The following is a 14,861-nucleotide window of genomic DNA, read 5'->3' as shown; positions in this document are numbered from 1 at the left end:
GAATTACCGGCTTTTCTATAGAGCAGCGCTGCGTATTTCTCGCAATGCACACGCATGGTCCGTGTGTAATCCGAGTTTTTCTCGCACCCATAGACTTGCATTGGCTGACAATCGCAGCCTGCTGCGAGTTCCCTCGGATCCGAAATACGGTGGAGAAAATATCGGATGATGGGAGCTGAACCATAGATTAACATTGGGCCGAGTGCTATGCGATTTTTTATCGCATAGCACTCGTCCGTATTACGGTCTAGTGTGACCCCGGCCTTATACTGAATCTTTTCCAAAAAGCCTAAACATCATTCTGCTCAGCTTCTTCTCTATACCAGGCAATGCACAGTGTGATGGCATAGTACAATATGGGAGCCGCGAACTGAGAATAGAGTCACATGTATAATACACACCATATCTATAGCTATATAATGTACTGACATTACACACAGCACTGTACATATATACACAGTATGGAGTTACATGGTATAATACACACCATATCTATAGCTATATAATGTACTGACATTACACACAGCGCTGTACATATATACACAGTATGGAGTTACATGGTATAATACACACCATATCTATAGCTATATAATGTACTGACATTACACAGAGCACTGTACATATATACACAGTATAGAGTTACATGGTATAATACACACCATATCTATAGCTATATAATGTACTGACATTACACACAGCGCTGTACATATATACACAGTATGGAGTTACATGGTATAATACACACCATATCTATAGCTATATAATGTACTGACATTACACACAGCGCTGTACATATATACACAGTATAGAGTTACATGGTATAATACACCATATCTATAGCTATATAATGTACTGACATTACACACAGCGCTGTACATATATACGCAGTATGGAGTTACATGGTATAATACACACCATATCTATAGCTTTATAATGTACTGACATTACACACAGCACTGTACATATATACACAGTATAGAGTTACATGGTATAATACACACCATATCTATAGCTATATAATGTACTGACATTACACACAGCGCTGTACATATATACACAGTATAGAGTTACATGGTATAATACACACCATATCTATAGCTATATAATATACTGACATTACACACAGCGCTGTACATATATACACAGTATAGAGTTACATGGTATAATACACACCATATCTATAGCTATATAATGTACTGACATTACACACAGCGCTGTACATATATACACAGTATAGAGTTACATGGTATAATACACCATATCTATAGCTATATAATGTACTGACATTACACACAGCGCTGTACATATATACGCAGTATGGAGTTACATGGTATAATACACACCATATCTATAGCTTTATAATGTACTGACATTACACACAGCACTGTACATATATACACAGTATAGAGTTACATGGTATAATACACACCGTATCTATAGCTATATAATGTACTGACATTACACACAGCGCTGTACATATATACACAGTATGGAGTTACATGGTATAATACACCATATCTATAGCTATATAATATACTGACATTACACACAGCGCTGTACATATATACACAGTATAGAGTTACATGGTATAATACACACCATATCTATAGCTATATAATACACTGACATTACACACAGCGCTGTACATATATACACAGTATAGAGTTACATGGTATAATACACCATATCTATAGCTATATAATGTACTGACATTACACACAGCGCTGTACATATATACACAGTATGGAGTTACATGGTATAATACACACCATATCTATAGCTATATAATGTACTGACATTACACACAGCGCTGTACATATATACACAGTATAGAGTTACATGGTATAATACACACCAAATCTATAGCTATATAATGTACTGACATTACACACAGCGCTGTACATATATACACAGTATAGAGTTACATGGTATAATACACACCATATCTATAGCTATATAATGTACTGACATTACACACAGCGCTGTACATATATACACAGTATAGAGTTACATGGTATAATACACACCATATCTATAGCTATATAATGTACTGACATTACACACAGCGCTGTACATATATACACAGTATAGAGTTACATGGTATAATACACACCATATCTATAGCTATATAATGTACTGACATTACACACAGCGCTGTACATATATACACAGTACAGAGTTACATGGTATAATACATACCATATCTATAGCTATATAATGTACTGACATTACACACAGCGCTGTACATATATACACAGTATGGAGTTACATGGTATAATACACACCATATCTATAGCTATATAATATACTGACATTACACACAGCGCTGTACATATATACACAGTACAGAGTTACATGGTATAATACACACCATATCTATAGCTATATAATGTACTGACATTACACACAGCGCTGTACATATATACACAGTATAGAGTTACATGGTATAATACACCATATCTATAGCTATATAATGTACTGACATTACACACAGCGCTGTACATATATACACAGTATAGAGTTACATGGTATAATACACCATATCTATAGCTATATAATGTACTGACATTACACACAGCGCTGTACATATATACACAGTACAGAGTTACATGGTATAATACATACCATATCTATAGCTATATAATGTACTGACATTACACACAGCGCTGTACATATATACACAGTATAGAGTTACATGGTATAATACACACCATATCTATAGCTATATAATGTACTGACATTACACACAGCGCTGTACATATATACACAGTATAGAGTTACATGGTATAATACACACCATATCTATAGCTATATAATGTACTGACATTACACACAGCGCTGTACATATATACACAGTATAGAGTTACATGGTATAATACATACCATATCTATAGCTATATAATGTACTGACATTACACACAGCGCTGTACATATATACACAGTATAGAGTTACATGGTATAATACACACCATATCTATAGCTATATAATGTACTGACATTACACACAGCGCTGTACATATATACACAGTACAGAGTTACATGGTATAATACATACCATATCTATAGCTATATAATGTACTGACATTACACACAGCGCTGTACATATATACACAGTATGGAGTTACATGGTATAATACACACCATATCTATAGCTATATAATATACTGACATTACACACAGCGCTGTACATATATACACAGTACAGAGTTACATGGTATAATACACACCATATCTATAGCTATATAATGTACTGACATTACACACAGCGCTGTACATATATACACAGTATAGAGTTACATGGTATAATACACCATATCTATAGCTATATAATGTACTGACATTACACACAGCGCTGTACATATATACACAGTATAGAGTTACATGGTATAATACACCATATCTATAGCTATATAATGTACTGACATTACACACAGCGCTGTACATATATACACAGTACAGAGTTACATGGTATAATACATACCATATCTATAGCTATATAATGTACTGACATTACACACAGCGCTGTACATATATACACAGTATGGAGTTACATGGTATAATACACACCATATCTATAGCTATATAATATACTGACATTACACACAGCGCTGTACATATATACACAGTACAGAGTTACATGGTATAATACACACCATATCTATAGCTATATAATGTACTGACATTACACACAGCGCTGTACATATATACACAGTATAGAGTTACATGGTATAATACACACCATATCTATAGCTATATAATGTACTGACATTACACACAGCGCTGTACATATATACACAGTATAGAGTTACATGGTATAATACACCATATCTATAGCTATATAATGTACTGACATTACACACAGCGCTGTACATATATACACAGTATAGAGTTACATGGTATAATACACCATATCTATAGCTATATAATGTACTGACATTACACACAGCGCTGTACATATATACACAGTACAGAGTTACATGGTATAATACATACCATATCTATAGCTATATAATGTACTGACATTACACACAGCGCTGTACATATATACACAGTATGGAGTTACATGGTATAATACACACCGTATCTATAGCTATATAATGTACTGACATTACACACAGCACTGTACATATATACACAGTATGGAGTTACATGGTATAATACACACCATATCTATAGCTATATAATATACTGACATTACACACAGCGCTGTACATATATACACAGTATAGAGTTACATGGTATTATACACACCATATCTATAGCTATATAATGTACTGACATTACACACAGCGCTGTACATATATACACAGTATGGAGTTACATGGTATAATACACACCGTATCTATAGCTATATAATATACTGACATTACACACAGCGCTGTACATATATACACAGTACAGAGTTACATGGTATAATACACACCATATCTATAGCTATATAATGTACTGACATTACACACAGCGCTGTACATATATACACAGTATAGAGTTACATGGTATAATACACCATATCTATAGCTATATAATGTACTGACATTACACACAGCACTGTACATATATACACAGTATAGAGTTACATGGTATAATACACCATATCTATAGCTATATAATGTACTGACATTACACACAGCGCTGTACATATATACACAGTACAGAGTTACATGGTATAATACATACCATATCTATAGCTATATAATGTACTGACATTACACACAGCGCTGTACATATATACACAGTATGGAGTTACATGGTATAATACACACCGTATCTATAGCTATATAATGTACTGACATTACACACAGCACTGTACATATATACACAGTATGGAGTTACATGGTATAATACACACCATATCTATAGCTATATAATATACTGACATTACACACAGCGCTGTACATATATACACAGTATAGAGTTACATGGTATAATACACACCATATCTATAGCTATATAATGTACTGACATTACACACAGCGCTGTACATATATACACAGTATAGAGTTACATGGTATAATACACACCATATCTATAGCTATATAATGTACTGACATTACACACAGCGCTGTACATATATACACAGTATAGAGTTACATGGTATTATACACACCATATCTATAGCTATATAATGTACTGACATTACACACAGCGCTGTACATATATACACAGTATGGAGTTACATGGTATAATACACACCGTATCTATAGCTATATAATGTACTGACATTACACACAGCACTGTACATATATACACAGTATGGAGTTACATGGTATAATACACACCATATCTATAGCTATATAATATACTGACATTACACACAGCGCTGTACATATATACACAGTATAGAGTTACATGGTATTATACACACCATATCTATAGCTATATAATATACTGACATTACACACAGCACTGTACATATATACACAGTACAGAGTTACATGGTATAATACACCATATCTATAGCTATATAATATACTGACATTACACACAGCGCTGTACATATATACACAGTATGGAGTTACATGGTATAATACACACCATATCTATAGCTATATAATGTACTGACATTACACACAGCACTGTACATATATACACAGTACAGAGTTACATGGTATAATACACACCATATCTATAGCTATATAATGTACTGACATTACACACAGCACTGTACATATATACACAGTATAGAGTTTCATGGTATAATACACACCATATCTATAGCTATATAATGTACTGACATTACACACAGCACTGTACATATATACACAGTATGGAGTTACATGGTATAATACACACCATATCTATAGCTATATAATGTACTGACATTACACACAGCACTGTACATATATACACAGTACAGAGTTACATGGTATAATACACACCATATCTATAGCTATATAATGTACTGACATTACACACAGCGCTGTACATATATACACAGTATAGAGTTACATGGTATAATACACACCATATATATAGCTATATAATGTACTGACATTACACACAGCGCTGTACATATATACACAGTATAGAGTTACATGGTATAATACACACCATATCTATAGCTTTATAATGTACTGACATTACACACAGCACTGTACATATATACACAGTATAGAGTTACATGGTATAATACACACCGTATCTATAGCTATATAATGTACTGACATTACACACAGCGCTGTACATATATACACAGTATGGAGTTACATGGTATAATACACCATATCTATAGCTATATAATATACTGACATTACACACAGCGCTGTACATATATACACAGTATAGAGTTACATGGTATAATACACACCATATCTATAGCTATATAATGTACTGACATTACACACAGCGCTGTACATATATACACAGTATAGAGTTACATGGTATAATACACACCATATCTATAGCTATATAATGTACTGACATTACACACAGCGCTGTACATATATACACAGTACAGAGTTACATGGTATAATACATACCATATCTATAGCTATATAATGTACTGACATTACACACAGCGCTGTACATATATACACAGTATGGAGTTACATGGTATAATACACACCATATCTATAGCTATATAATGTACTGACATTACACACAGCGCTGTACATATATACACAGTACAGAGTTACATGGTATAATACATACCATATCTATAGCTATATAATGTACTGACATTACACACAGCGCTGTACATATATACACAGTATGGAGTTACATGGTATAATACACACCATATCTATAGCTATATAATGTACTGACATTACACACAGCGCTGTACATATATACACAGTATGGAGTTACATGGTATAATACACACCATATCTATAGCTATATAATATACTGACATTACACACAGCGCTGTACATATATACACAGTATAGAGTTACATGGTATAATACACACCATATCTATAGCTATATAATGTACTGACATTACACACAGCGCTGTACATATATACACAGTATAGAGTTACATGGTATAATACACACCATATCTATAGCTATATAATATACTGACATTACACACAGCGCTGTACATATATACACAGTATAGAGTTACATGGTATAATACACACCATATCTATAGCTATATAATGTACTGACATTACACACAGCGCTGTACATATATACACAGTATGGAGTTACATGGTATAATACACACCATATCTATAGCTATATAATGTACTGACATTACACACAGCGCTGTACATATATACACAGTACAGAGTTACATGGTATAATACACACCATATATATAGCTATATAATGTACTGACATTACACACAGCGCTGTACATATATACACAGTATAGAGTTACATGGTATAATACACCATATCTATAGCTATATAATGTACTGACATTACACACAGCGCTGTACATATATACACAGTATAGAGTTACATGGTATAATACACACCATATCTATAGCTATATAATGTACTGACATTACACACAGCGCTGTACATATATACACAGTATGGAGTTACATGGTATAATACACACCATATCTATAGCTATATAATGTACTGACATTACACACAGCGCTGTACATATATACACAGTATAGAGTTACATGGTATAATACACACCATATCTATAGCTATATAATGTACTGACATTACACACAGCGCTGTACATATATACACAGTATAGAGTTACATGGTATAATACACACCATATCTATAGCTATATAATGTACTGACATTACACACAGTGCTGTACATATATACACAGTATGGAGTTACATGGTATAATACACCATATCTATAGCTATATAATGTACTGACATTACACACAGCGCTGTACATATATACACAGTACAGAGTTACATGGTATAATACACACCATATCTATAGCTATATAATGTACTGACATTACACACAGCGCTGTACATATATACACAGTATAGAGTTACATGGTATAATACACACCATATCTATAGCTATATAATGTACTGACATTACACACAGCGCTGTACATATATACACAGTATAGAGTTACATGGTATAATACACACCATATCTATAGCTATATAATGTACTGACATTACACACAGTGCTGTACATATATACACAGTATGGAGTTACATGGTATAATACACCATATCTATAGCTATATAATGTACTGACATTACACACAGCGCTGTACATATATACACAGTACAGAGTTACATGGTATAATACACACCATATCTATAGCTATATAATGTACTGACATTACACTCAGCGCTGTACATATATACACAGTACAGAGTTACATGGTATAATACACACCATATCTATAGCTATATAATGTACTGACATTACACACAGCGCTGTACATATATACACAGTATAGAGTTACATGGTATAATACACCATATCTATAGCTATATAATGTACTGACGTTACACACAGCGCTGTACATATATACACAGTATAGAGTTACATGGTATAATACACACCATATCTATAGCTATATAATATACTGACATTACACACAGCGCTGTACATATATACACAGTATAGAGTTACATGGTATAATACACACCATATCTATAGCTATATAATGTACTGACATTACACACAGCGCTGTACATATATACACAGTATGGAGTTACATGGTATAATACACACCATATCTATAGCTATATAATGTACTGACATTACACACAGCGCTGTACATATATACACAGTATAGAGTTACATGGTATAATACACACCATATCTATAGCTATATAATGTACTGACATTACACACAGCGCTGTACATATATACACAGTACAGAGTTACATGGTATAATACACACCATATCTATAGCTATATAATGTACTGACATTACACACAGCGCTGTACATATATACACAGTATAGAGTTACATGGTATAATACACACCATATCTATAGCTATATAATATACTGACATTACACACAGCGCTGTACATATATACACAGTATGGAGTTACATGGTATAATACACACCATATCTATAGCTATATAATGTACTGACATTACACACAGCGCTGTACATATATACACAGTATAGAGTTACATGGTATAATACACACCGTATCTATAGCTATATAATGTACTGACATTACACACAGCGCTGTACATATATACACAGTACAGAGTTACATGGTATAATACACACCATATCTATAGCTATATAATGTACTGACATTACACACAGCGCTGTACATATATACACAGTACAGAGTTACATGGTATAATACACACCATATCTATAGCTATATAATGTACTGACATTACACACAGCACTGTACATATATACACAGTATAGAGTTACATGGTATAATACACCATATCTATAGCTATATAATGTACTGACATTACACACAGCGCTGTACATATATACACAGTATAGAGTTACATGGTATAATACACACCGTATCTATAGCTATATAATGTACTGACATTACACACAGCGCTGTACATATATACACAGTACAGAGTTACATGGTATAATACACACCATATCTATAGCTATATAATGTACTGACATTACACACAGCACTGTACATATATACACAGTATAGAGTTACATGGTATAATACACCATATCTATAGCTATATAATGTACTGACATTACACACAGCGCTGTACATATATACACAGTATAGAGTTACATGGTATAATACACCATATCTATAGCTATAAAATGTACTGACATTACACACAGCGCTGTACATATATACACAGTATGGAGTTACATGGTATAATACACACCGTATCTATAGCTATATAATGTACTGACATTACACACAGCGCTGTACATATATACACAGTATAGAGTTACATGGTATAATACACACCGTATCTATAGCTATATAATATACTGACATTACACACAGCGCTGTACATATATACACAGTATAGAGTTACATGGTATAATACACCATATCTATAGCTATATAATACACTGACATTACACACAGCGCTGTACATATATACACAGTATAGAGTTACATGGTATAATACACACCATATCTATAGCTATATAATGTACTGACATTACACACAGCACTGTACATATATACACAGTATAGAGTTACATGGTATTATACACACCATATCTATAGCTATATAATGTACTGACATTACACACAGCGCTGTACATATATACACAGTATGGAGTTACATGGTATAATACACACCGTATCTATAGCTATATAATGTACTGACATTACACACAGCACTGTACATATATACACAGTATGGAGTTACATGGTATAATACACACCATATCTATAGCTATATAATATACTGACATTACACACAGCGCTGTACATATATACACAGTACAGAGTTACATGGTATAATACACCATATCTATAGCTATATAATATACTGACATTACACACAGCACTGTACATATATACACAGTATAGAGTTACATGGTATAATACACACCATATCTATAGCTATATAATGTACTGACATTACACACAGCACTGTACATATATACACAGTATAGAGTTACATGGTATAATACACACCATATCTATAGCTATATAATATACTGACATTACACACAGCGCTGTACATATATACACCGTATAGAGTTACATGGTATAATACACCATATCTATAGCTATATCATGTACTGACATTACACACAGCGCTGTACATATATACACAGTATAGAGTTACATGGTATAATACACACCATATCTATAGCTATATAATGTACTGACATTACACACAGCGCTGTACATATATACACAGTATGGAGTTACATGGTATAATACACACCATATCTATAGCTATATAATATACTGACATTACACAGAGCACTGTACATATATACACAGTATAGAGTTACATGGTATAATACACACCATATCTATAGCTATATAATGTACTGACATTACACACAGCGCTGTACATATATACACAGTATAGAGTTACATGGTATAATACACCATATCTATAGCTATATAATGTACTGACATTACACACAGCGCTGTACATATATACACAGTATGGAGTTACATGGTATAATACACACCATATCTATAGCTATATAATGTACTGACATTACACACAGCGCTGTACATATATACACAGTATAGAGTTACATGGTATAATACACACCATATCTATAGCTATATAATGTACTGACATTACACACAGCGCTGTACATATATACACAGTATAGAGTTACATGGTATAATACACACCATATCTATAGCTATATAATGTACTGACATTACACACAGCGCTGTACATATATACACAGTATAGAGTTACATGGTATAATACACACCATATCTATAGCTATATAATGTACTGACATTACACACAGCGCTGTACATATATACACAGTATAGAGTTACATGGTATAATACACACCATATCTATAGCTATATAATGTACTGACATTACACACAGCGCTGTACATATATACACAGTATGGAGTTACATGGTATAATACACACCATATCTATAGCTATATAATGTACTGACATTACACACAGCGCTGTACATATATACACAGTATGGAGTTACATGGTATAATACACACCATATCTATAGCTATATAATGTACTGACATTACACACAGCGCTGTACATATATACACAGTATAGAGTTACATGGTATAATACACACCATATCTATAGCTATATAATGTACTGACATTACACACAGCGCTGTACATATATACACAGTATAGAGTTACATGGTATAATACACACCATATCTATAGCTATATAATATACTGACATTACACACAGCGCTGTACATATATACACAGTATAGAGTTACATGGTATAATACACACCATATCTATAGCTATATAATATACTGACATTACACACAGCGCTGTACATATATACACAGTATAGAGTTACATGGTATAATACACACCATATCTATAGCTATATAATGTACTGACATTACACACAGCGCTGTACATATATACACAGTATAGAGTTACATGGTATAATACACACCATATCTATAGCTATATAATGTACTGACATTACACACAGCGCTGTACATATATACACAGTATGGAGTTACATGGTATAATACACACCATATCTATAGCTATATAATGTACTGACATTACACACAGCGCTGTACATATATACACAGTATGGAGTTACATGGTATAATACACACCATATCTATAGCTATATAATATACTGACATTACACACAGCGCTGTACATATATACACAGTATAGAGTTACATGGTATAATACACACCATATCTCTAGCTATATAATGTACTGACATTACACACAGCGCTGTACATATATACACAGTATAGAGTTACATGGTATAATACACCATATCTATAGCTATATAATATACTGACATTACACACAGCGCTGTACATATATACACAGTATAGAGTTACATGGTATAATACACACCATATCTATAGCTATATAATATACTGACATTACACACAGCGCTGTACATATATACACAGTATAGAGTTACATGGTATAATACACACCATATCTATAGCTATATAATATACTGACATTACACACAGCGCTGTACATATATACACAGTATGGAGTTACATGGTATAATACACACCATATCTATAGCTATATAATGTACTGACATTACACACAGCGCTGTACATATATACACAGTACAGAGTTACATGGTATAATACACACCATATCTATAGCTATATAATGTACTGACATTACACACAGCGCTGTACATATATACACAGTACAGAGTTACATGGTATAATACACACCATATCTATAGCTATATAATGTACTGACATTACACACAGCGCTGTACATATATACACAGTACAGAGTTACATGGTATAATACACACCATATCTATAGCTATATAATGTACTGACATTACACACAGCGCTGTACATATATACACAGTACAGAGTTACATGGTATAATACACACCATATCTATAGCTATACAATGTACTGACATTACACACAGCGCTGTACATATATACACAGTATAGAGTTACATGGTATAATACACACCATATCTATAGCTATATAATATACTGACATTACACACAGCGCTGTACATATATACACAGTATAGAGTTACATGGTATAATACACACCATATCTATAGCTATATAATGTACTGACATTACACACAGCGCTGTACATATATACACAGTATAGAGTTACATGGTATAATACACACCATATCTATAGCTATATAATGTACTGACATTACACACAGCGCTGTACATATATACACAGTATGGAGTTACATGGTATAATACACACCATATCTATAGCTATATAATGTACTGACATTACACACAGCGCTGTACATATATACACAGTATGGAGTTACATGGTATAATACACACCATATCTATAGCTATATAATGTACTGACATTACACACAGCGCTGTACATATATACACAGTATGGAGTTACATGGTATAATACACACCATATCTATAGCTATATAATATACTGACATTACACACAGCGCTGTACATATATACACAGTATAGAGTTACATGGTATAATACACACCATATCTCTAGCTATATAATGTACTGACATTACACACAGCGCTGTACATATATACACAGTATGGAGTTACATGGTATAATACACACCATATCTATAGCTATATAATATACTGACATTACACACAGCGCTGTACATATATACACAGTATAGAGTTACATGGTATAATACACACCATATCTATAGCTATATAATATACTGACATTACACACAGCGCTGTACATATATACACAGTATAGAGTTACATGGTATAATACACACCATATCTATAGCTATATAATATACTGACATTACACACAGCGCTGTACATATATACACAGTATGGAGTTACATGGTATAATACACACCATATCTATAGCTATATAATGTACTGACATTACACACAGCGCTGTACATATATACACAGTACAGAGTTACATGGTATAATACACACCATATCTATAGCTATATAATGTACTGACATTACACACAGCGCTGTACATATATACACAGTACAGAGTTACATGGTATAATACACACCGTATCTATAGCTATATAATGTACTGACATTACACACAGCGCTGTACATATATACACAGTATGGAGTTACATGGTATAATACACACCATATCTATAGCTATATAATGTACTGACATTACACACAGCGCTGTACATATATACACAGTATAGAGTTACATGGTATAATACACACCATATCTATAGCTATATAATGTACTGACATTACACACAGCGCTGTACATATATACACAGTATGGAGTTACATGGTATAATACACACCATATCTATAGCTATATAATATACTGACATTACACACAGCGCTGTACATATATACACAGTATAGAGTTACATGGTATAATACACACCATATCTATAGCTATATAATGTACTGACATTACACACAGCGCAGTACATATATACACAGTATAGAGTTACATGGTATAATACACACCATATCTATAGCTATATAATGTACTGACATTACACACAGCGCTGTACATATATACACAGTACAGAGTTACATGGTATAATACACACCATATCTATAGCTATATAATGTACTGACATTACACACAGCGCTGTACATATATACACAGTACAGAGTTACATGGTATAATACACACCATATCTATAGCTATATAATGTACTGACATTACACACAGCGCTGTACATATATACACAGTACAGAGTTACATGGTATAATACACACCATATCTATAGCTATATAATGTACTGACATTACACACAGCGCTGTACATATATACACAGTACAGAGTTACATGGTATAATACACACCATATCTATAGCTATATAATGTCCTGACATTACACACAGCGCTGTACATATATACACAGTACAG

At 33.1% G+C, this 14,861-nt stretch overlaps 1 protein-coding gene across 1 annotated transcript in view; it reads right to left on the bottom strand.

Annotated features, from left to right (window-relative positions):
* LOC143767153 (uncharacterized) overlaps positions 1–14,861 on the bottom strand; it is a 132,810-nt gene that overhangs the window by 117,486 nt on the left and 463 nt on the right. The gene's annotated exons all lie outside the window — the stretch shown is intronic.

This window comes from Ranitomeya variabilis, chromosome 4 (assembly GCF_051348905.1).
Source record: "Ranitomeya variabilis isolate aRanVar5 chromosome 4, aRanVar5.hap1, whole genome shotgun sequence".
NCBI classification, from domain to species: Eukaryota; Metazoa; Chordata; class Amphibia; order Anura; family Dendrobatidae; genus Ranitomeya; species Ranitomeya variabilis.
The sequence above is the reverse complement of the archived record's forward strand: the minus strand, read 5'-3'. Positions and strand labels throughout refer to the sequence as shown.